We start from the raw sequence: 27179 nt of genomic DNA on the forward strand, positions 1-27179 counted from the left end.
GCTGCAGATTTAATTAAAACGTTTTTGGTTTCAAAAAATGTTTAAGTATTACCTACGCTTCATTAAATTCAAAAGATAAGATCAGAACATAATTATAGCTATAGGTACGCCGGTATATGGGCGGTATCAAAAACAAAATTGTATTATACAAGTAATTATGTCAAATAAATGTTAGAAATAAAGCCAATTATTCAAAAACAATAAACAAACAATCACAGAAGTGCGTCAGAAATCTGGTGTTGGAATCATGTTTACCATCAGAGTTAGGTATTTCAGCTTCCAATTCGCAATGTCAATTCAGTCGCCAATTTACTAGGTCATAATGTACGTCCATTAGCTATAGTGTTTACATTTTCCTCAACGATCAATTTGCTCGGCGAACTGTCGAGACCGTACAATTCAATCAAAGTCAACCTAAATCTTGAAATAACGATTCTAGGAAGCTATTGTTTGACGGTAACCTGCAAATAATTGCTTCAATGCATATGCAGATTACACGGCAAATATTTTAAAAGGACAGAGGTATACGTGGAATCCAGTTATGTGCAGACAAAGATTTCAGAAGTAAGGATAAGACAATACATATTCGTGTGTGACTGGAGGGGTTTTCATAAGGAGGATAAGATAAAAACTAGTCCGTTTAACGAAGCATTAAGGCAGCTTTTCATCTTGCCCCACCTTAATTTTGACTGAACATTTCTCGTTTGATGCGCCTTGGGGCCCATTTCTCGAAAGATATTAGTCTAATAATATGAGTGTGTTGCCGTGGTAACCCATACTATTTGACAGTTCGTAGACTAATAATATTAGTCAAATATCGTTTGAGAATTGGGCCCTTGATGGAACGCTATTATGTGATTGGTTTCATTGGTTTGTAAGTTCGCATCACGCGCGCGTTTGGTATAGCTTGCAGAGACTGTACGCTTGGCTATCACTCGTGTTACTGGCACCATTATTGGTGCTCACCTCGTCCTCAAGAAGTAATATATAAGTCAACGTGCAGATAATAATCGGTGTATCGCTGGGTACAGAGTCGGCGGTGTGCGTGCAGGGCCGAGCCGCGCCGCGGCGCGAATCCGCCGCGGGTTATGTTATGTGCCTGCGCCTGCGCACCGCACATAGCCCCGCCGCTCCCGGCCAGGCTTGCATTCGTAAAAATCTCCAAACCGGTTCGATGCGCCTCCAATGCCTCCATTACTTTCTTTCTGCTTCCACCTCCCATTTAACTCGGGCTCACTTTTTATCAGCAATCGGTATCTCCGTCTAATAGTATTATTTATTTCTCATAAATAAGAGGGAATAGGTATGAGTAAAGTTAATGCGCACGGGAAGCGGTACGTTACAATGCCAGATGCTACGAAGATAAATGCATTATGCTCTTTCCGTTGAATGTTGGATTGCGTAACTCGTGGGTTGGTGACAGCTGGATTTATAAAGCCTCGTCGCGTAAGGAAAACATACTATTTACTAACGATTAGGTCCTGATGCTGACTCTTGAGTTACTATGGCATCTATTTATCCTAAACGACTCGGTGTGGAAAACATATTTTGAATCGACAGGTAGTTAAATGTGACGTGTGTCGGCGATTCGGATTCGTTAGTCATGGTCTGAAACTGAATATGATTAGATATTTATCATATGAACAAGCAGCGTTTAAGACTATTCCATAACTATTATATTTTTTTATTTATTTATATTGCCCGTGTGGTGACGGGTTAAGAATTTCACCACCCCCTTTCTTCCCGTGGGTGTCGTAGAAGTCGACTGTGGGATACGGGTTAAATTGTGGCGTAGGCGAAAGGTTGGCAACCTGTCACTGCAATGTCACAGTTTCGTTTTCTTTCAACCCCTTATTTGCCAAGAGTGGCACTGAAACTTGAGTAGTTTCATGTGCTCTGCCTACCCCTTCATGGGACACAGACGTGATTGTATGTATGTATTATATTTCAATATATGGATAACGCAATCTGAAAATAAATCAAATATGGACACATGAAGCTAAATTAAAGATTAATAATACCTACCTATTATTAGCTACGAATTCACAGACATGTAAGACCAGCTACTACCCCCGTTTATAGAAACTTATTCAGCGATACATAACCACACGTTTCAACTGTCCATGTTTTACGATTTCAAAGAACACTCATATTTACCTTTTTCAATTGTGAAACGCTAGCATCGCGCGCCGCGACCGCAACGCCGCAGACGGCAAGTAGGCGCAACCGCACCTCCGACTCCCATCAGAATTACTTATACCTACCTTTTTAGTTTTTACACATCTACACAAACACATAAAGGTTAGTTGGAACCTTTGCAGGGATAATTTCGCCTCTATATAAATTTCCTGTAAATTCTGTAAACATTTTGCACACAATGAATTGATTACTACTACATACATACGTAAATTACTCTTATATTTCCAAATGGGGTAGACAGAGCACATGAAACGGCTTATGTTTCAGTGCAGCATTTGCTAAAACCCGGTTGAAAGAAACCGAAATAGTGATATTTCAGTGACAGGTCGCTAGCCCCTCGTGCACATCACAATCGTATCCCACAGTCTTCGACTCGTGACCCTTATGGTAGAAAAAGGGGTGGTGAAATTCTTAACCCGTCATCACATTTTTTATTCTTCAAAGTTAAGAGCTGTACTCTTATCGGTGGAGTAATCTCCAACTCGTCCGGTCATCTGCCAATTCCTTAACCTTCTGGACAGGACCTAATCATTTTCTTTTATTTGGTTGAAATAGTTTCTATCTTTCAGTCTTCCTCTCCACCACTTTCCTTCTATTTATTCTTCCTTCTACGATGTTCTCAAGGAACTGGGGACCGATTTTTGAATCTCAAACGCATGAATTCACACTCTAAAAAATGAAGACCAACTAAGAGCAATTTTCTCTTAGTTGACGTTAAATTAATTACTACAATTACGATCTTATATAATTCAAATAAAGCTGATTACTAAAAACAACAAGGGAATGTATGGTTGAACTAATAACTTAGGTGTTTTGTTATTCCTAACCATTGTACACCTTGAATCAATTATGAACTTGTTAGGCATAACTATGTAACATAGGTTGATTCAATCCTTAGTTGAACTTACTAAGGTAATTTAGTTAACATAATTATTTTTCATGGAATTATTGAACAAGATCTTAATCGATTCAGTTACGTTGCAAAAGTAAGAGCAATCAAAATTACCTTATTCGATTTGTCTAAGATCTTATCAGGCTCGTATGGAATCAAGATGCTTGACTACGACTATCAAAATATTGATAGGAGCAATCAAATTTTTTTTAGAGTGCACCGTTCGAAAGTCTGTGGAAAACGACGTAATGCTATGACTTTCGAATGGCGAATTCATGCGTTCGAGATTCAAAAATCGGTCCTGGGGGCCGATTTTTGAGTCTCACTGTCACTAAAATACCGGTTGAAAACGGTGACTTTCCTATTATTTTCAGTGACAATTTTCTGAATTCAAACGCGTGAGACTCAAAAATCGGCCCGCTGGTCGTGTCTTAGCAGATGTCTTATCGTAGAGATATCTACTAGCGTTTCGTTTCGTGAGCGTTTCGTGAGCGTTTGTTCCATTCGGCTACGCACACAGTACTCTTCTGTTTTCTATTGCCTTCATTATATTTCTTTTTTCTTTAATCATAACCACACAAGGAATCGGAATTACCTTTTTATGTATGTTTTTATTTAATATTCAATATCCCGACGCGAATAAGCGGGGAGCGGTGGGGGGCGCGGGACATAAATATCTCGGTGATTTATGACGGAGGCGGTCGCGGGATAGGTCAACATTATTCAAATTCGTATTTGAGGCTCGGGTTACAATGAGCTTTTACTGCCGCGCAGATAGCACGACCAGTCGTTACCAACCGAGGCACGCCAGCCAGAGCCCATTCAAAAAATTGTTCGTATTGTCAATATTTTTGAAGTGAAACGAAATTTCTAATGCGACTTCCAACTGACAGCATTTAAACGTTTATCGCTGTTTGATGCTCAGTGTTGCCAACTCGAATTTTGAAATACCCCTTCCTATTCTTATTTACACATTACGAAGTTTCACTTCTTCTAAGCGGAGTCCTCCATGCACTACTTTTTTTACCTTTGACGACCGGTCTGATTTTGGGTAGTGTAGTGACCTTGCCTGCTTAGCCGATGCAGGTCCTGGGTTCGAATATCGGTGAAGGCATTATATGTCTGATGAGTACGGATATTTGTTCCTGAGTCATGAATGCCTCTATCTATATTAAGTTATATCGATGCCTGAGTACCCAAAACACAAGCCTTCTTGAACTTACCGTGGGGCTCAGTCAGCCTGTGTAATAATGTCTTGTAATATTTATTTAAAACTAGCTTTTGCCCGCGGCTTCGCTCGTATTAGAAAGAGACAAAAAGTAGCCTATGTCACTCTCCATCCCTTCAACTATATTCGCCTAAAAAAATCACGTCAATTCGTCGCTCCGTTTTGCCGTGAAAGACGGACAAACAAACAGGCACACACATTTTCCCATTTATAATATTAGTATTATACGAGGTATTAAGTATTATAGTATTAGTTTAAAATTATATCTTCCCATCCAAACAACCACTTTAAAGTTTAAACCGTTCTGAATAATGTTTAAAATCAGAATGTTTAAATCAACAAGTCAAAACAAACTGTTATAAAGGCACTTAATTATCGATTGTTAATACAGATTTCATTAAGTCAATATACCGATACGCTAAAGTGGTTTAATTTGTTAGCAGCAAAGAGGCCGCCACCCAAATTAGATACTTTTCGGCTTATTAGCGATGGATAAAAAACAGAAAGATCGTTGTGAATAATTGACCATAATGAAATTAATCCTAAAATACTACGGTGGGTTTATAACGCTGTAAAATGCAATAAAGACCTCTAAACGGCCGCTGCAGCAATCTTATAAACGCAACTAAGTAAACAAATTATCAATAGTCCCTTGATTAGAGATAAAAGAAAGACTATTTTCTGCAAATTATTGACAAGAAATAGTTAACTTTGTAACGTTGTTTGATTGTACATACTTGTATTATTATATTCATACATTAGGGGTACGCACAGCATATGAAACTGCTTAAATTCCAGTGCCATCCTTGGCAATTTAGAGGTTATAAAAAACAAATTGTGATATTTCAGTGACGGAATTGAACCCATATTCCACAGTCAACTTCTACGACACCCACGGGAGGGACTGGTGAAATTGTAAACCCATCACTACACGAGAAAATTAAACAAATTCAAAATTACACCTCTAGATAAAAATACTAATTTTATTTTCAGATTAAATTGTAAAAATGTCAGCTATGTTTAGATTATTCATATAAATGGCGTGTAATCTATGCTGATCCGGTACTAAACACGCATTACACTTGTTGATACCTCACCTAAAATAACATCTGTGGCCGGCGTATGAAGTAAAATAAACACTTCCAAGGAGATAAAGTTTTACTCGCGAGATTTAATAACATTGGCGGTCAGAGTCGGGGTCGACTGGAAAACTCCTGAAAAATATTAATGGGCTGTTTATTATATAGAAAATATCTAGTTAGTATGACTCATTGGTCTGGGCTGAAGATCCGGCGCTTCGTTTTCTATGTTTAGCAACACTACACCGGTCACCTGTTGTAGATAATTAAGTGCAGGACATTTCGGCCCGGATCCGGCTCGGTCTCATGTGAGTCATCCGTAACAATGTGCTTATAGTAAATATACTCGTAAGCGATAAGTATATTAAAAGTATAAGATTTTTATGAAAATAATTTCATTGCTTACCTGTCAGATCATAAATTCAGTGATGAATCTTTTTAAGTATTGCCTGAGACGATGATTATTTAAGGACTATGAATGGAAAGATATTTACAAGACTTTATTATCAACAAAAATTCCACGGAATGATTCGTTGTAGATTGTAGATAACCCATCTGAAAAATAAGAATAACATATTAAAATAATACAAGGTGCGCAAAAATAAAATGTGTTGCTACGAAAAAGCTAAAATAGGATAAAAGGCAACTAAGTTTATGTATGTTATTGACACTTGCGGTTTTAATGATAACGGGCCAGATCATTAAATATAAGTCTAAACACTTTCCCCACCCGCACCTACATTTACGGAACAATAGGTCATGAAATAAATTTGCTTTGAGCACAAGGTTTTCAAAATACCCTCAATATTTATTTATATGCTATTGTTCGACTAAGAGCTATAGGATAATTATTGTCCGTCGATACCTAAGCGAGGGTCTTGTGTCTTGTGCAAATGGGGCTAAAGGAGCATGCTCACTAAATTGATATTTGTTATGCAATTTCATCAGAAAAAAAAAACAATAAAAATTGTAAGTAAGTATATTATGTAATTTATTTATTTATGCTGAAATTACGTCATTTTAATGCAAAAAAACAGTTTATGAAAATGTTCATACTCCGTCCCTCTTACAGAAAAAAAAGACATTTTTTGTATAATTTCTAAATAGTGACGTGCACAAGTGACGTCTGGAATGAACTTTTGACTCTTACGCATTTTGTGCGTAAATCTTACAACACTGTTACATTATATGTATTCTACCACTTGTTTGTCGCTTTCTAGTACCTATTAGGGTCACTTGCACCCCTTTTTATATGGAATTTGACACTTGACGGCTAACTAACCCAGAGTTAAGCGGTTGGTGCAAGTGGGTCTTATAGGTATAATATAATGCAATCGCCGAACCTTTACCCGAGTCCAGTTTTCTGCTAACACCAGTCTTCCACAAGTTTTCGACCTCATCGATTACTCTTTGAATTATTTTTTCTACTTTGCTGAAAAGGTCTGAGAAAAATCGACGCGGCCTGTTGCTGATGGAACTTGGCCTGCGCACTATCGTGCGCTTAGATTGCAACACTTGCACTTTTGTTTTGACAATAAAGTATCTGTTTTATCAATAGGTAGGAGTAGGGTAGGACAAAAACTTTATTTCTAGCATTGACAATCCACCTGCGTTGCAGTGTGCAATACCTTTTACGATCGTTGAAAGGAACTTCAAACACTTGTTCAAATACGCGGCAAACACAGTGATAGGTCTTTGAACCCAGTGCGTGTATGGTTTATATAGTTTGCTGAAGGTGGCGATAAACTAACGATTTGCATCTCAACGGTAGCGTAAACACGAGTCTGGGGTGTCCTCAATATGTTGCGGAAGACATAAGTAACTATAGGGTTTGCCCAATAAAATTGTTGTGCTCATTTTCGCAATAATCAATAAGTCAAAACTGTTTAAAAACGGAAAAGTCTGAAATTGGTACAGAGTTTGTGACAGGTAAACAGTAATAATTTGAAAAATCTTTTCATAAATGCGCCTAGAGCATTAAATTAGGAGCATGTATTATGTAGGTATGTTGTGATTTGTGATAAGTTGAGTATCTTTAATAAATCCTACTACAAGTTTATTGGATTAGTTTGCGGATTATAAAGTTGTTATGTATTGTCATTAATTTTCGCCGTTTTCGCAGACTTTACTTATACATAGTGTAATGTAATAAACATCAATGAAACCGCACAAGATACTGAGTAAATTCCAGAATTCCATCTTTCACGGATAAGTTAATGTAAATATACAGTTTTACACGTAACGACAGCCCAACAAAATGTAGATAACGTAAACCACACCGCCGCAAAAAGCGTTGACTCGTCTGTTTTAATTACACGTGCAAATATTTGATGTTCAGCTGTTCTTATCTGCGTGTTATCTGTCAAACTCAGTCAATGCTGAGGCACGGGCCACGGAAGAACAGGTACATCATCATCCTCCGTGCGTTATCCCGGCATTTGCCACGGCTCATGGGAGCCTGGGGTCCGCTTTGACAACAAATCCCAAGATTCGGCGTAGGCACTAGTTTTTACGAAAGCGACTGCCATCTGACCTTCCAACCCGAAGGGTTAAACTAGACCTTATTGGAATTATTCCGGTTTCCTTACGATGTTTTCCTTCACCGAAAAGCGACAATATCAAATGACATTTCGCACATAAATTCCGAAAAACTCATTGGTACGAGCCGGGGTTCGAAGTGTTCGAACCCCCGACCTCCGGAACGAAAGTCGCACGTACTTACCGCTAGGCTACCAGCGCTTACGGAAAAACAGGTACAGTCAGCGTAAATAGTAGCGGATGAAACAACGCATCAAAAGTCTCCACATCCTGTATAACTTATCTAAGGACCTGTAAAATGTTAAGGTTTAATTTTTTTTTATACCACGTCGGTGGTAATTATTCTTTCTATAGACACACATATATTTTTGTTAAGACAGTTCCGAAGCGTTGTATGACTTGTATGACCCGCTACTTTTTATGCTGACTATACTACTTTACAAATCTCTGTTTCAGTTCTTGATTATGCAAATATGGGATTTACGATTGCATTTAAATGTAGGAATTATTTTGCTATTGAGAAGTATCCTATTATCCTGAGTATTTATGTATGTAATTGTAATGCAATGAGTTAACATTAAATTAAATCTTTATTAGGCAGAAATTATGAATGAAGATACACTTTTGTTAATAAGTAGCAACTAGCAAGATTGAATAAATACAAAACTACAGTACAATTAAGCTACGTATTTAATTAGATAAAGAATATATTGTGTTAAGTATTTATAGAAAACTTAAAATATAAAATAATTTGGTACGAGTGAATAAACATTTGCCAAGTATTTTTTCTGCAAAGCACCAACATACAAAAATATTTTCCATGACAAGTTTAACTTAAATTGATTTAATAAGATTAGTTTGTTCGAATCAGTAATAAATATCTCGCAAGTTACCTGGAAATTCAATTTGCAATCTATTCAGGGAATCGTACTTCCCGATACTAAATGACGCGGTGTTTATGCGTTTCAAAGTGTTCTCAATTTCGGTTATTGATGGCTATTTATAATTTATAGCTATGCATTCTCTTCCTTACTTTCGCAAGATGATCTATCGCTTTTGAAGTGCGTGTAAAATTGTAAATACTGCGTAACGTTTACTACTAATAGGATATGTGAATCGATGAATGGATGATAAGTCCCCTTATCCAATCCAGCGTTTATATGTAGCGTTCGAATAGGGCGAGCGTATAAACTCTGTTTTTCGAATAGCTTATGGACTTTGTTTGACGTGGATGAACATGGATAATAAGAAAACATAAGTAATAGTAATAGCAAAATAACCAAAGTGCTAGTCTGTCGTCATCTCTTTTTAGCTTTTTATAGATATCGTAAATAAAGTTCATTGATGAAATACAGTGTAAACTCCATGTAACGTCTCTCGATTTAACGGCACACTCTCTAAAGCGTCGAAACCAATTGACTTTGGTTGGTTTAGCTTGTCTACCATACAATGATACACTCTACATAGCATCACACCCACTCTCAATAACGGCAATAACGGCAACAATTAAGTAATAAAAAGTACCTTTTAAGTTGCTAAAATTAGTAAAAACTGCGCAGCTGTGTACGTTCTTTTGTCGCTTTGTTATCCTAGCCGGCAATAAACTCGACGTCGGCATCAAGCAACCCGAACTTTCTAAACAATTGGTTCTTTTGTTTACAAATTGGGATTGCTTCCATGTGTAGGCTGTTTTTGACCATGACTAACGTATATTAATACTAACACTATTCTGAAATAAACTTTTTCTTTTTCTAGTTCCGATTTTTCTTCTCTCCACTTAACGGCAACTCTCTATAACGCCATAAAATGCACAGTCCCTTCAGTGCCGTTATATAGAGTTTAAACTGTAGTAAGATTGTGATTCTCAGTAATCTTGGTATCTAAAGATCGATACAGAGAGACTGCAACTAAACTGCAAATTGTTTTGGGACAGCTGACAATGCAGTAGGCGCGCAGCTAGCGTGCACTTCTCAAAATATTTGTCCGTCTGTCTGTATCTGCCCTAAGTCGAATATGCTTGACATATTTCGCTCCACAAAGGGCACAAAGCTTCAAATGAGAAGATAAATAGCGAGTTAAACAATCTTAAACTTAAAATTCGCGAATTAACATTTAAAATGTCTAATGGAAGTCTTGTTACTAAAACTTTAATTAGGTATCTACTTAAGCCCCACATTATACCGTTAAGCCCTTACCATGTAAGCAACCACCGTATCCCGTCAAGCATCAACCATGTACAAAAACGTTGTAAAAATTTTCTACCCAGTCAAAATCCAATTACGTGCATTGTTCTCCAGTTGTCACACATCATTAAACGGCCCAATGAGACTCGTAAAAGTATGTCCACGTCCAAGTATAATCGTGTTCGGGACCAATTACGGGCCACGGCGGTGCGAGGTGCACTTTTATTGGGTGCAAGATTTAAGTGCCAATGGACACGGAGAGTACGTTCTGCCCGATTTTTACGGCCACTTAGCCTTTATATGAAACTATTTGTGACTCTCTACGTCTAAAGGGTCTTCAGGGTGTAGGTCTCAGATTTTCTGAAATGGCCCTTAATGCACATGACGTATCATAGTCCGCATAGAAACCTCTGGGCATGGAATAGCACATTTTGTCTGAACTCCGTTGCACTATAAATTTCATTGGCAATGTATGTTGGCAGTTAGTAGACCTTAAGTATTTTATAAACTATTTGGTTGACATTCAGCTTTTCTTAATGGTGAAGCGACTAATAATTATCCCTATATCAAAATGATGACGAGGTCATGTCAGTCATCTTTCTCAATCATGACAATATGACCACGTAAGTTTAAATGAAAATGTGACATCGGTTGACAATATTTATTCAATAAGTCTGCCATTTCTTAAGAAAACTGGTCATTTTTCACAAATCAAATTCAGCGGGCCGATTTTTGAGTCTCACGCGTTCGAATTCAGAAAATTGTCAAGTCACCGTTTTCAATCGGTATTTTAGTGACAGTGAGACTAAAAAATCGGCCCCCAGAACTGAATTCACAAGCGACTGTTATTTAAATCAGTATAGCCTGTAAGATTTTGATCCCTTTGTTTCAAAACTACGAATTATAGAAGTTGTCTTAACGATCCTATTCCTTTATTCTTCAGCATCTCTAGCCCATCTTATAAAAATCCAACAGTACCACTTTATGGTATTCGATCACGGCATAGGAAGATATTCCGAGCCGCACAGGGTGGCTATCCGAATGGCACAATCGCTCACGAAACGCTCACGAAACGAAGCGCTAGTAGATATCTATCTCTATCGCGCTTGCGTATTGGCGCGACAGAGCCAGCGGCGTATCGCTTTCGTTTGGCGTCGGAGAAATGCCATTCGGCTACGGGGCCAGGGCTCGCGCCTGCGCAGGCGCCGCGGGACGTCGCCCCCCCTCGCACCCCTCACCTTTATTTATATTTATTTGCCTTCCCTTCATTCAGCGACCGCCCTTTCGGACCTTTTTGTCGCCCCGTAATAGGCCCGACCCGATACAAATATTGTGAAAGAGCCTGCGGTTTGAGTGAATTTATAGCGCTACAATTGATGTTTTGACTCCGATGACGGCCGCATTCCGGATCGCAGTTTTTGTTAGAATATTGCAAGCGATGCCTTACATGTTGTTGGAATAAATCAATTTTATGTTAACTGCGGAATGCAATATGTGCATTTTGTATTAGTCCATAATTTTTGATTTAAATAACTTCGGCAACTTCCTTTGTTATTTCTATATTTCTCAGTAAATTTAATGTCAAAAAACCTAATTCATTATGTCGTACGAAATACTCACAATTCTTTATAAATGATTACAACCCTAGTATAATGCTCCTAATAATCCATTGTGAAAGTTAAACGTTAACCCGTGCGCTCAGATTTGACACAATGAGTAAGTAAGTAGGTAGTATCATTTCATAGCCTGTTATTCATACAGAAGACACAATGCGAAGGTAAATCGCTACGATTTATCAGGGCTAACCATCACATCTACACCCCATCGGGGCCCGGTGACGTTCGCGCGCATCATGATAAATGGCGTATTTATATATCCGACGGGCCTAAATAGCTATGGTAATATTGGTCCTACAACAGCACAAAAGGTAACAAAACACAAAAGTTGAAAAAGGTAAACCGCGCTATTTACAAAGTGGCTAGCGAGGACCACACAGCCACAATCGAGGCCGCGCGTGCGACTCCCGCGTGCACAATAAAAAAATCATTCCCAACATCTCTTAGATCTTTTTTTGTTATAGATCTTGCATTTTGGCGACCTATCGTTTAGTATTTACGACGGTGGTGTGATTTGTGACGTTCGGAAACATTTGTGGGTAGATTTCCGTTTTTGCTGGGTTTTGGCTTTTGTCGCGGAAGTGTGCTTATCTGCTTTAAATGTTTGGAGAGCTTACCTTTATTAATCCCCTCATCCATTTCGCGTTGGAGATCTCGGCTAGATAAAATTCTCACAACAAACTTAAAGGACAGATGTTTCGCATGCGTGCGAGTTGTTGGACTAAGGTAGATAGTTGAATTGAGAGCGTACACGTGATGTATCAAGTCACGTGAGCTTCTAGAAGCAAGGTAGCAAATGGCGGGCAGATTCCCGTAAAAACGCAAATTGCTGTGAGCCGGCGCGGCGCGTTGTTTACGCGGCGGGCGCTGACGGACGAAGACCAACCGCGCAGTCTTTGACACCGCTCAGCCCCGAGCTATATTCGACCTCGAACATGCTATTGTTTTTATATTGTTTATACTGCTTTAATTTCACTTATTGCGGTGTCACTTTTTTAATATCTTCAGCGATTATATAAGTAATCTTTATGTACTAGATACATTTTAATGGGCAAAAAATAAGGCTGTAAACATGTGCGTATCTATATCATTATCAAAATGATGAGGTATTAGAGTTTAAGTATAAACCGAAAGTCCTTTTTTATTGTTATTAGATTGGGCTCGTTGATATCTTTTATAGGCGCGGCGGCTTACGACATTTCGGCTGATTCAACGGTTGCTCACAATCAATGAAATAGGAACTTTGCTGTACCTCTTTACACGTGTAAAAGTTTAGTATGTATGTAATTAGTTACGCTCACAGTGCACACATGGGCTAGTTTAGGGTACGTCTAATTGAATGTAGGCGCGGCAGCGGGCGGCGAGCTAACCTAATTTACATTAATGCAAACGAGGAGCATTGTTCAGGTGTGAAACGACAGTGTCAACACGTGGCCTCTACTCAAATAGTTTATTAGCTCCACCCAGCGGCGTTCTGCCCGACAGACCTTTGTAACGTGACAGCCCTCAGAGACACGCATACTTAACTTTCAAATATTACTGTTGAGAATGCCGCAAAGCTCGTAACGTGAGTGCTGGATTTATGTTTATCTTTATCTAAAACGCGGTATTGGTTAGCGTTTTTCTATAAATCTCAACACTAATAATTGTCTTTTGAGTGACGTGGATGGCTGTCTAGATACCGGTCTGACGCTCGCAGCGGTCGAAAACGTGCTGTTTTGTCATGTCGAGTCATTAATCACATACTTTATTAGCAATTTTGTATTTAATACGTGCACTTTACTCTTGAAAGATTCAATCGAAGATTTCTCGAACATTGTTTTCTGTCACTACGGGCCGAATGCTCAAGAATTCAAATGCGACCATTCCGCAAAGTGCTTCGACGATTTTATGGTCGCTTAACATCTGCTTTATAGGACTATTTTAAGGGTCGATTCAACGCCTATAAAGTTGTCATTTAGTGTATATGTATGGCGATAGACGGGAGGTCGATGACTGAGGCTGCCCGGGCGGTTGCGGTCGCTGAAACACAAGAAGATCGCAGGAGTTTCTCGCGGCCTCGTGGCGCAACCGCGGCGCGCCGCCGCCGCGCCCGCGCCCGCGCCGGACCGAAGGTGCCACGGCTAATAATACTCCATCTCTCCTTCAAATTGATGAGTGAGAAACACACGATCCCAAAGACGAGACGATAAAGTCATCATCGGCTATCATTACCATTCCTCATCGCCGTACGTTTACCATTTATAACAGAACGTGTGTAATTCGATCGGGTGACAATATCGGGCCGCTTGCATACGTCACATGAAAGACAATGGCGGATCATAAATAACTGCCATCTCGGAAATTAATCTCCGTTGTGAATATGCTCGTTCGTTAGCGTATAAAAATTGCAGATTGAGACCTTGGTGCATAAAGTGCATTCTTGTGTAAGTTTGCTTGCAGTCAATTCGCGAGGATGTGCGAATGAATGCTGCCTGCGCGGTGATTAACCGTCGATGCCTCATGGCCATGGATTTGGCATTTCACTAGTAGCCACTTATTGAAGACACCTACATAGTTACTTTTACTAATCACACACAATCACATACTAACCAAACCATTATTTTAACAGTGAAAAAGACACCTAATCAAAAATTCAAATTGCCAGAAATTTGTTGTCTTTGATTAAGAGCGACAAAAATCTCTATGGAGAAGTAATACCTAGTAACCAATGTACCTATTTACATATTTCACAATCGTAAGAGTTCTCTTTAAAGCGAAGAATCAGGTTGAATATGACATTTGGTCTCATCACTGACGCCGCGCGTCTTCGCTTCTTCACTTCTCGAAGTTCACAGAAGGGTCAAACACAAAAATGCACAAAAAGCACCTTGTCAATGAGTCAGTCAATGCATTATGGTGACACTCGGTTTTACGAGATGGAAAATAAATATAAAATAACCATCATAACATTGAAATATACTCTTTATACGATTTTTATCGTTGTAAAGACAAAGATGTGCGTTTTGGCGTTTGTTGAACGATATGTGGGCGCCGGCATGATTCAATTGTTTACTTTGATATGACCATCAATTTTGAACCATATGTTTCGTTTCTCTTACAATTTTTAAAGTGTATATTATTATATGTTATCTTTAGCCGACTAACAACTGTTTAAGAATCTTTAGAATTGCGCAGATGATGTATTTGAAGATCAATTTAGTCTTGATTTTCTCTATTTTAGTTAGCATTGTTATATTTCGTTGCCCCATAAGATACAGGATTAGACAGACAGATATTTGTGTCTACAGTAGCTGTGTGTGTCCTAACTAGACTAGCATTCGCGTAGGCAAGAAGTGCCTAGTCGTAAACGGCTAGTAAACATTTAAACCGTTTAAATCGCTACTTCATTGCTTCGGCGCTATTTGAGAAAATGAAGCTCCATAAAACGGAAACTTTCGCATATACTTTCCTTCAAATAATTTTTCTACACTCTAAACGTGAAAATCAAAACGTTTCATCTCTTCTTCGAATTTCTTTTTTTTTTATTGTCTTAAGTAATAGAAATCCTAGCATGTTTTGATTTGGAAACGATCATTATTTTTTCGTATGTCAGACCTATTTAATTTTCTTTTCTCATTCTTGGTCTAGGTATTAAATTGTAATTTGTTTTGAGCCATACGGTTATTACGTACGCAATTGTAGTCTTGTGGCTGTTCTATGTATAAGTATTTGTAATATATCGTTGTCTGAGTACCCACAACACAGGCCTTCTTGAGCTTACCGTGGGACTCAGTCAATCTGTGTAAGAATGTCCTATAATATTTATTTATTTTTCCCCTCACTAGCTCGGAAACACGTGTTTTGTCCTTTAATACCAGCGGGTAAAAACGCTTTTTATCCACTAGTGGGTAAAGTAATTTGACCTTGAATAAAGTTAAATTAACTGCTTTAAAATTGATAAAAGTAGGTGAATCTAGTAATAAAGATGATTTACCACCTGTGGAACTACTGGAAGCAGTGATAAACGCATTTTTTGCGTTGTAGTTTCCTCGCTATAGTCGTGGGAAAATCCTTTTTGTGTTACACTCGGGTGCAAATGTATTTTACTTCTCGTGTGTTAAAAAACTCGCAAGTTCAGATTCTATTCGTATCGAACCACTCGCTTCGCTCGTGGTTCAACTATAGAATCCTTTCACTTGCTCGTTTTTCAATTCCACACTCGGCGTTAAAATACAACTTTGCCCCCTTGTATAACAAATAACTATTGTTATGCAAATTCTATTTATACAATCAGTATTATTTTATCACATCACATTACGTCTAAAATAGCAGTGGTTCCCTATCCGTTACATTGTCTAAATCTCAGCAACAGCTAAATGTATCCACACTTACGCGTGTAAATTTATCCGAGTAACGACTCGGACGTTCGGCCAGGTTCAAGGAAAACCTAGGCTTGCCTCGCGTTATCTAAACACGGGATACCGGTTCTTGGATGATAATGAATTGTTCCTTTTTCTGACTGATGTTCGTGTCGGATTAAATCCAGCTGTTAAATTCCCACTGCGATTTTTTTACAATGGGTACTTACCGTAGACGGTATTCCTTTAACAAGGAACTTAAAATATAATACAAATACCTATTAGGTTTATTAGCTAAATTAAGGTTAAGTATACTATTGTCAAATGTCGAATCAATTTTGTTATTGAAAAAAAAGTGGGTACGTTGTAGTCAGTCGTTTCCTAATTTTTGGGTCGTTACAACTCTGTTAGCAAATATGAAACAATCATAAAGCTTAGCTTATGTTAGGCTTATGATCATTTACGTTAATAGATTTTGGTTTCATCAGTAGTACTCACTTAGTTGCTTTTCTTTGTGTGTTTCCAATAAAAAAATTCATCCAACTGATTTACAGTTAATTTTTAATTCAATAAATGTAATGTTTTCAATAACTCTCGACTAAGTATTATTTGGTCGGTGGCATAAATATCCATGTCATAGGCATCTATTTATAAATGACGAACAGTATTCATGATGTGTGCGTTTGCTTTTAGTCTACAATTAATAAATAACATCATAGGTTTGCAGAAATCGCTGGGTTTTAATCAAACTGCATTAACCAAATAAAAATATTTACATTGAATTTTCATTGTTGTTAACATGGCCTCATGAGCATATAATTGGTTTTCTTTATGGGAGTGTTGGCAATATGGAATGGCATCCGACCGCGACGGCCTGGCCGCGGTTAGAAACACTACATACGTACTCACGTTGCATCTCCCATTTTCTCGAAGTTTAGTAAGGGACGAATAATAAACTACCAATGACGACAGAAAACAACGTCGTATTTGTAAATACAGTCAGTAACAACTATCCATCACCGGTTTCTCGTAATGTTCTCTAGTTATAGAACTCATTTACCTACATACATACCCAAAAGCAATAGCTGCTAACACATGTTTATGAATCTGCCCAACGTTATTTATGATTCTGCTCACGACTTTCCAGGCCAAGAATGTTAAGTACTTCTCTCTTTAAGGCGTATACCTGAAAATTTTATTGCACACATTGAAAAGGTCACCATAAACACAAGGCTCCTGTTACAAATCGTTAATGCCCTGTAATTAAAATATCCGATTGTTGGCGGGACGGTATAAAGAAATGTCAAATCGGTCACCGTTTTGAACCGAACCGCCTTGAGAGCGCCGGCGACAGAGCCCAAGTAACGTGACACTGGGTTTAGTTTTTTCTCGTTATTACGCGGTAGGAGCCGCGGTTATTTGGTCTAGAAACGATTGTCCGGAGGAGAACAATGAGGGCGACAGCCGCGATTAATAAACTAATGTGTGTGATTGTTTCTGCGAGCGCTCGGTGCGTTCGCGTCATTATTTTGACTATGAGCGATCGACTTCGTGCCTCCGATAAGGCACACGCTCGCGGTCGTGATTTTGTTTCATTGTGCACTTATTGTTATTAAATGTCGCGGGAAAGTCGGGCTTCCGTATTTAGAGCTGGTTGGCCGATAGAATCGTTCTTCTGTCGTTGTCCTGTTATATTCCAATTTGTCAAGTCTATTTACGACTAGCACGCCAAAGTTACCAAGTTAGTTAAAGTAGGTACCTACACAGAGATGCGGCCACTTCTCAGTCCCTCTAGACTTGCAAATTCCCAACGCATATATTTGACTTGCATTTTTCAGTAACCACATACCCATTAGTTGTCCCGTATAAGGTCAGCTTGCGCGAATAATTAATTAACGGACGTCAAGTACCTACGTTCTTAAATACAACAGTTTAAAAATGTGGGCAGGTACTGCAGTGACTAAGTGGGACTTACCTATAAATATAAGGTACCTTACCTATTCAATTTCAGTTTAAAATCTATTCAATATATTTAAATTTTCTTTAACCATCAATAAATAACTTTAATAAGTAGGTAGGTAATTGACAGTTGATTTCACACTAACAATAATACGACTTGCTTTTCATCGTCGTTAGTAATAGCCTATGTCACTCTCCAAATATCTCTACTTAAAAAATCACGTCAATTTGTCGCTCCGTTTTGTAATTATATTAGTATGGATTACAATGCGAGAAAACAAATAACGTAGATAACAAAGTGTTAGTCATGAAATGCATTAACCTATATTTACCTTCATTTATTTTCATTCTCGATAAAGGATTACATTTATTAATTCAAACCTATCATATCTCAACAATGTTCCTCTAATGGAATGTATCGGCATTGTCTAAACAGATGGGGAGATCCACTCAAATATCGAATCGACTTTTTGCCCCCGTCGTGGAATTTCGCAGGATTTAAGTTTCAAACTCGCTTGCACGGTATCGGATAAAATTGGAGAGTTATCTGGGTGAGTTTGTAAGCAGTGTTTGGCAATAAATTATCGTGTCGGAACACAAAAGATGGCATTGTGGCACACGGCGACGGCCGATAACGATCTAGCGACCGGCCGCGACACTACCGAGCTAATCCTAAAGGTGACATTTAGAAACAGACTGCACCAGCATTGCAGCGCGATATGAGGGAAACGTCAAATTTTTTTCTTGATAAATTGTCATGTCCCAATTGGAATGAATATAGCCCTTCCCTATAGAACCCCCGGGGTTCAAAGTGTTCTAACCAATTCTTAGGATTAGGACCCGATCGAGTCGTGCCACTTTTATGGCATTAATACGCCGATTAATGTCATAAGTGTACGTGCGTAGGAACATCGACTGGGACATTTTTTTTATTTACCTACTGGTTTGTCATTTCTATTCTTGAGGCATTTCCTATGATTTTGACATGGATATAATGTCGAAATATATATTTCTACGAAGATTTTTGAGATAAACCGCAACCTTGCAGACGGCAGTAATATCGCGATGAAATTAATGGTCCTGTCGTCCGAATCCGAACAGCTCTTTAAAATTACACTTGACATAGCATGAGACAATAACCACTTGTAATTTTACGCTCCATTGTCCTACTCCGATCTGCGGTAAGCCACATAGTCGAATTAGTTACGCAATTGTAAATAACAATCGGGTCGCTATGAAATACTATTAGAGCTCTTGTGAGCAGAAACAAATATTACTCGTATTGTAACGAATCGGCTTACCGTCGAAATAGCTTTTGCTGAATAAATTCAATTTTAGCTCATCGACGCACCGTCATCGGAATCGGTAGATTCAGCCTTCATACTAGCCCCGATGCAAAAGAGTTCGTCTAGTATTACAGAAATATTTTGTTTATTCTAATAACGTTTACACATCTACGTATATCAGGTCACAGTAATGAGAATTGTAAAAGTACTATAATATAGTTTTTGATTGTAAAATAAAATTGCATGTGACTTTATATTGTAAAAAAAATTACTTTAAAAAAAATGTTGTCTTAATCACGTTCTCCTCTCCTATAGCAGTTCTGCATGCATAGGCTTGAAAATTAGTTTTTAGTTTATTAGCAGAACTTAGTTACTTCCTTTGGGCCCCCTTACATCCATAAAAGATGAAATAAAAATCGACATTTTTTTCCTTTCAGTATCAATGACATTTCTTGTATTTAGATTTAGTTATTGTACAATTAAATACTGCCATAAAAAAATAACTAGATTAGTATTAGCATTAAACATTAATGATTTTTGAACTAAGACATTAGTTTTGTACAAACAGGAGAACCTTAAAAAATGGTCTGACTAGACGAAAACATATGCATCGGGGCTAGTATACTGGCGATATTCTTTTATTTAGTTAGGATTGTCATATCAAAGATTTTTGTAGGTACCTCAGTTTACGAATGACTCACATTATATTAGACAATGACATGTTTTCCGTGCTACCGTGAGACATCCTTTAAGTGAAATAAAGCATTTAAATGTCAATGTCGGTTGTCCATTATTAATATTAGCGCCATCTAGCTGAGCGTAACCCAAAGGTGTAATGCCATCTAGGTCACCGTACCTTTTTCTGTATGGTAATGAGGTACGTTTTTTTTTAGACTTTATCTGTCTGTACGGAGTTATATATGACTTTGATCATACTAATAGGTATCATGGATTACATTCAATTTGTAAGCTTTGATATCCTGTTTTACTTTATTTTTTGTGATCTTGTAAAGGTTAGAAAGCTCTCGTTTTTGCGATTTTGTTCTTAATTTTTGGCGTTTATCTAATAGGGATAATGTATCTTTTGACAAAATATTTCTATCCGGTTTTTCTGTATTGGGTTTCCCCGCTAAGTTTTCTTTCAATATTTTTTCAAATTTGTTGTAAAGTTCTTGCACCGTGTCGGAGTTTCTGTCTGAGAATACATTTTTTAATTTTTGATGTATCTTTTCCCGAAGTTCTTCTATATTGTCAGGTGGTGATGTTATTAGGTTTTTACTAAAGTTTTTCCTGCATTTGCGAAGTGTTCCCATGCTTAAGGTTGCTCTCAGCATTCTGTGATCACTGTTATGTTGTAAGTTGGATATGACTTCGAAGTTTGTGAAATTTTGTTGGAAATTTGTCATAATGTAGTCAATCTCGTTTTTTACGTCGCCTCCGGGTGATATCCATGTCCAGCGTTTATTATTTGACTTTTTGTATACGGTATTTAGGATTTTAAGTCGGTTTTCCATTGCATAGTGGACAAGTTTTTCTCCTCTGTTACTCCGAGTACCATATCCATATTTTCCAAGAGCTGTGCTTTCTTCCGGATCTGGTTGCCCAATCTGAGCATTGAAATCTCCTTGTAAAATAATGTTTTTGTGGCTGTTACTCATTGCTTCATCTAAATTTTCATAAAAGACCTTGATCTCATTGTCGCTTGCTTTTTCCATCGGGGCATACACTTGAATTATGGAGAATTTGAATTTGTTGATTTCCAGGTCGAGCGAGCAGACTCTCTCTGAGGTATTTCGGAAATTTTCTACATAGCGGTTTATGTACTTTTTGACCATAAAGCCCACACCTCTCATACCTTTATTTTCTCCATAGCTGTATAGTATGTAGTCTTTCCTGTCGAGTATGTTGTAACCCATTCTTCTTATTTCTGATATACCTACTATGTCCCATTTTATGTTTTTTAAGGCAGATTCTAATTCTACTAGCTGTTCTTCTTTACAAAGTGTCCTAGTATTATACGTGTTGATATATATGTTGTTTGTTCTATTAGTTCTATTAGTTCTATCTTGCGATTTCGGAAGGTTTTGGTCTATCTCCCCACGGGGACCAGCCGGGTTAGGGAGTGTTATGTTTTGAGTTGCTATAGTTTTTTTGTTTCGCTTCTGATTCTGTTTCTGTTTCCGGTGGGTTTTAGTTTTCTTTAGTTGCTATTGGTTACTTGTTGAGGGTTCCGTGTTGGGCTTTGCGCGGTTCATGAATATGTAAGCATTTGTTTTGTTTAACTTGGCAGGGGCTTTTTGGCAATCTTCCTTGTTGCTGTTATTAGGTGTTGGTGACTTTGTTGGTGACCTTTTTCTTTTTTCATTGTTTTTCTCCAGGCTGGACTTTTCCTTTATTACCAGTCTATCATACTTGATTACTGCAATTTTACCATTATTTATTTCTTCTTTTTCTTGATATTAAGGTCCTTTCTTATTTCTAGTACATCTTTGGGGTAGTCTTCTGTCACATAGGTGTTTGTTGGTAGCTTTTTATTGTTCTGTAGTACTTGCCATTTTCTCCATTCTAATGTTACTTTGACTAGTATTGGTCTACATTTTCTCCCACCCTTGAATCCTAGTCGGCGAACTTCGCTTACTTCCCATATGTCGAAGGTTTCAATGTCTCCCTTGTTCGCGATAGTATTCAGAGTCTTCAGTACTAGTTCTAATAGTTCCGAGTGGTTATTTTCAGATTCTTCTACACCGTGGATTATGAAATTGTTTTTCCTCACTTCTTTTTCTAAATTTCGAACTTTATTTTTCAGTACTGTCACTTCGTTTTTCAGGTTCAAATTATCTTCCACTAGAGGAGTTAATTTTTCTTCTATCGTTGATGCTAAACTTGTTTTTACACTTTCTGTTATGGAATTCGTGTGTCTTTCAAAGTCTTTCTGTATAGCCGTCATGTTCTCTTCCATTTTTTTAAGAATAGTTTCCATTGTTTACGGTTTGCAATAATTCTACTAAATTGGTAAGTTTATTTTTTTTCTGGTATTACTATTAAGGTTGGTATCCCTTGTTTGGTGTATCTGTTAGAACATTTACTGGTATCTAGGTTTTTTACGCTGGCAACCACTTGTTTTACTGTCACTGGGCGGAAGTGCTCGTGTTTTTAGGTTATGTGGCGTTTATATTTTTTGCTATGTATATAGATCGCGATTTATTTTTGGCACTGTTTTCACTTTTAATCGGCACTTTTCTGCGCAAATTTTTAGCAAATCACATATGTTTGACTACACTTTCAAAATTACTCTTGTTTTTATAGCTCAAGTATTACTTTTTCTCTGATTTTTTAATTAAAATCACTCAACAACACTTGCAGCGGTTATACTTTGACAGTTGCGCCACCGGAAGAAAATCTAGAACGGTCAGGAACCATAAAAAAGGCACAGAAGACCCTTAACACGGGAAAACCAATCATGCCAAAACTGAAAGATGGAAAAGGCGAAGAAAAAACTAACAGAAAAGATATCAACGAAATTGCCACAGTTTTCTATGAAGAGTTATACTCATTAAAACATACACACCAGATAACGAAATACCAAAAAGAAAAGCAGAATGTAGACGTGTTTACAGTTGAAGAAATCGTAAAATCAATACACAAACTTAAGAAAGATAAAAGTCCAGGACCAGACAACATTAAAAATGAAAGCATATCAGTAGTAAAATCTATAATAGCAGCTCCACTAGAAAAAATATTTAATAAAATCCTTACTGATCAAGAAATACCGACTCAATGGACAGAGGCACATATATCCTTACTATACAAGAAAGGAGACCCACATAATATATCGAACTACCGACCAATCAGTCTAATGTCTAATGTCTACAAAATCTTTTCGATGACATTACTACAACGCCTTACACCAATTTTAGACATGAAACAACCAGCAGAACAAGCTGGATTTATGAAGGGATTTTCCACAACGGATCATCTCCAGACCCTTAGTCAAATAATAGAGAAACACACAGAGTTCCAGACACCGCTTTATATAGGATTTGTTGACTTTAAGAAAGCTTTCGACTCAATTGCACACACATCGATATGGCAGGCGCTAGAGAACCAAGACATCCCAGAAACCTACATACAAGTCATAAAAAAGATCTATGAAAAAAGTACAGCTAGAGTCAAAACAGATAAAATCGGCAGACAAATAAAGATCAACAGAGGAGTCAGGCAGGGAGACCCAATGTCACCAAAACTGTTCCTTGCAGTCTTAGAAGAAATCTTCAAAAATTTAAACTGGGAAGGGAGAAGAAAAGGCATCAGGATAAACAACAAATATTTATCAAATCTAAGATTTGCAGATGACCTGGTAATACTTGCCCACAGTGCGTCTGAGCTCAGGACACTACTACAAGAACTGAATACACAAAGTCAACAAGTGGGATTGGAAATGAACGAGGAAAAAACAAAAGTTATGACTAACTCAAAACAAGTGACAATACAAATAGAGAACACACCACTGGAATATATAGAGGAATATATCTATCTCGGCAAATTGGTATCTTTCACTGACTGCACAAAGAAAGAAATAGCAAGAAGAATTGGACAGACATGGAAGAAGTACTGGTCAATGAAGGATATATTCAAAAACAGAATACCGATGAAACTAAAAAAACTGGCCTTCGACACATGCATTTTACCCTGCCTTACATATGGTAGTCAAACATGGTCAATAACAAGAGACTACATTAAGCAAATTCAAGTATGTCAAAGATCCATAGAGAGAAGTGTCCTAAACATAAAATTAGTTGACAGAGTCAAAAACACAGAGATTAGAAAAAGAACAAACTTTATAGACGCGGCAAGACATATATTAAAACAAAAATACAACTGGGCAGGGCACATAGCCAGAATGAGGAACAACAGATGGACAAAAATTGCAACATACTGGAACCCAAAAATTGGCAAGAGAAAGAAGGGGAAACCCAAAACGAGATGGGAAAAAGACATCATAGAAAAAATAGGAAAAACCTGGACAGAAATAGCTACAGACAGGCAAAAATGGAAAGAAATGCTAGATAACTATCTATCCATATTAGATTCGGAAGAGGCCTAGGTCAAAAGACCATTACGAACATAAACAGAAGAATATACACAAAAAAAAGAATAAAAACAAATGAAACTAGTTCGTGAAAAGAAAGGCTTTAATAATAATAATAATAATAATAGGTATCATAATATTAATTTTTAATACGTTACTCGATAGTGAGTTATTTTTGGTTCTAGGAAGTGTTTAGGGGCGCTGTTGACTTTCTCCATACGTATTACAATGAATGTCATTTTCCGCACATAGATATAGTACATATAATCACGCCTGTATTCCAAAAAGGGGTAGGCAGAGCACTTCAAACCGCTGATGGCACTCTTAGCAATTATGAGGCGTTGAAAAAAAACGAAATTGTGAGGTTGCCAGCCTCTCGCATGTACGCCACAATTGAAACCAGAGTAACGTATTCTGAATGATCAAAATCTCAAAGAGGCTGGAGCAACTCAAAGTAAAGAGACATTTCAACTAAGTTTATTACATTATTTTAGTAAATAACACTTTGACAAATTGCAACATTTTCGCACATAGCCTGGGCGACCGTGCCCTGTTTCACACTAGCGCGACCTTTATACAGCAATAATTATTTATATTGACATAAGAAAATTCACAACAACTAGCGAAGTCGTAATAAAATTATTTAATACTTAGACGATCGTCATAAAACGCTAAAAGGTTTACATTATTTATATAATCCTAAACCGCATTTATAAATTGAACTCGAGAGTTGCAGGTATCCATAAGCTACGAAGGCTGCTCACCATCAGGCGGCCCCTTGTCTCCACCGACGTAGAATAAAATAATAAAAAAATCTAAATGTTCATAGGACAAGATTTCGAATGATACAAGAATAGCCCCCGTGACGATAAAAGGAAGGATCGTGGTTTCGCAGGTAGGTCGGGGGGCTATTATTTAAATTAATTGGACATAAAACGAGAAGTGGCGAACACGAGAGCGTGTCGCCTGCGTCCGATGTCGCCGCTCGGATCGGTTATCAAAACAATGCTGACAACAATGAAAGGCTATTTGGATCTACTAGAATGAGTCAGAATTTTGAGCTACCTAATAAAACCGGACAGAATTTCGAACCTAGTGACAGAAAGATTAATCCACCCAATGAGCAGTTCCCGAAAACGTTGTAGGTACCTACATAGTCGACTTTCATAAGATATATACAGGATAATTGTTATAATTAAGAAAATATAGATACTAAAGAACCTTAATGACCAAATAAAACTTACTAAAATCTCAATTCTTCAAAAAAATCTTGGTAACAAAATAGGAATAATAAAAACAAATTTAACTTTTTCCTTAATTTTTGTACAAAATTTTCGAGAACGACTGCAATTCGAACTTTAAAATACGTAAAAAAATTACCGGACACGGCTGGACAGATCGAAAACAATTGAAGGCCTAAATATTTGGGTCTAATAGAATGAATCTAAATTTTGAGTTAGGTACCTACCTATTGACATTTTAACACATATACTAAGAATATGGGCCAAATTGTCAAAACTGAGATTCAAAAGTTTTAAGCCTGTGTCAAGAGATGGCAGTCTATGCACTGTGAATACACATTTTACTTCGAGAGTAACTCTCTATAATACTCGATCCTCTTTGGTATGATAAAACATGTCAGATAATTCACCGGTTTTATTTATCACTCGCTATTTGTCATTTAGATGATGCTCGACATACACGTGAATAAATAAATTAGCGTTTCTCAAAAATGAAACTGCTATTAGTAACTCAGCGTCACAATCTCTTACGCTTTGTTGTAAGCGTATTATAGCTATAATAGTTGTCCCTATCGCTCTCCTGTAGTAGTGTGGCAGAGCCAGACTGCGATTCGATTGTCACAGTCACAGAGCGTCTACGAATTCAACGATTCTCACTTGGGCTACGCTGGTAGGCCCGCTAACCAAGCGTACAATCATTTAAACTCCGTAGCGCAGTCTGGCTCTGTCAAGCCACTACAGAGTGATAGGAAAGCTACGACGCGCTTACGAAGCGATTGAGACGTTGGCTAGGCACCCAGAGGTCGCTCATTGTGTATCCCGGACATTTGTCTACCATTATCATTTCGGGGCCGGTTTTTTCATGTACCTGTCTACATGGCGCCTAACTATTCATATTCAAATTCGACCGTGTCGTAATTCCTAACATTTATATACAATTGTGTAAGATTGAATCGATTCCGAGTCGATATGAATGGTAAGTGAGATTAATCGGTGTTTGACTAGTCGATAAAAAAATCAATAACAAATAATTTTAGGACATTCTTATTCTTTACACATATTGAGTCCCATGTTAAGATCAAGAAGGTTTGTGTTGTGGGTACTCAGACAACGATAAACACGTAAGGTACAGCGGGACAAGTCTCGACTGGGGGGCAATTGTAACTAATCCATTTTTTTCCATTATTACAGTATGATGTTGAGTTCTACATGTATCCACTGAACACGCCTACCATGTATAACCGATGGACACTCTATTTAACATTGTAAACCATGGAAAAAATGGACCAGTAATATTTGCCCCCCAGTAGAGATTTGCCCCGCTGTACCTTACCGAGGAAACGCTATTCAAGAAAAATATCTTTGTTCAACATACAAATAATTGCCCTTACTGGGATTAAAACTCAGGATCATCAGCTTAGGAGGCAGGGCCAACTACATACCCACTATTAGGCCATACCGGTCGTCAGTTGAGATTGAGTAGATAGAGATTGAACTGCGATTATGCGAAGTGGTCCAGTTAGCGTGAT

The 27179-nt window shown here is 37.7% G+C and overlaps 1 protein-coding gene and 1 long non-coding RNA gene across 2 annotated transcripts in view; one reads left to right on the forward strand and one right to left on the reverse strand.

The window, feature by feature from the left end:
- LOC125224629 (tiggy-winkle hedgehog protein) overlaps positions 1–27179 on the forward strand; it is a 63767-nt gene that overhangs the window by 3760 nt on the left and 32828 nt on the right. The gene's annotated exons all lie outside the window — the stretch shown is intronic.
- On the reverse strand, positions 5380–12550 carry LOC125224630. The gene is made up of 3 exons (XR_007176897.1): positions 12353–12550; positions 5805–5953; positions 5380–5533 (listed from the first exon to the last, which is right to left on the reverse strand). It is a non-coding gene; the product is annotated as an uncharacterized LOC125224630 (long non-coding RNA).

This window comes from Leguminivora glycinivorella, chromosome 3 (assembly GCF_023078275.1).
Source record: "Leguminivora glycinivorella isolate SPB_JAAS2020 chromosome 3, LegGlyc_1.1, whole genome shotgun sequence".
Taxonomy (NCBI): domain Eukaryota; kingdom Metazoa; phylum Arthropoda; class Insecta; order Lepidoptera; family Tortricidae; genus Leguminivora; species Leguminivora glycinivorella.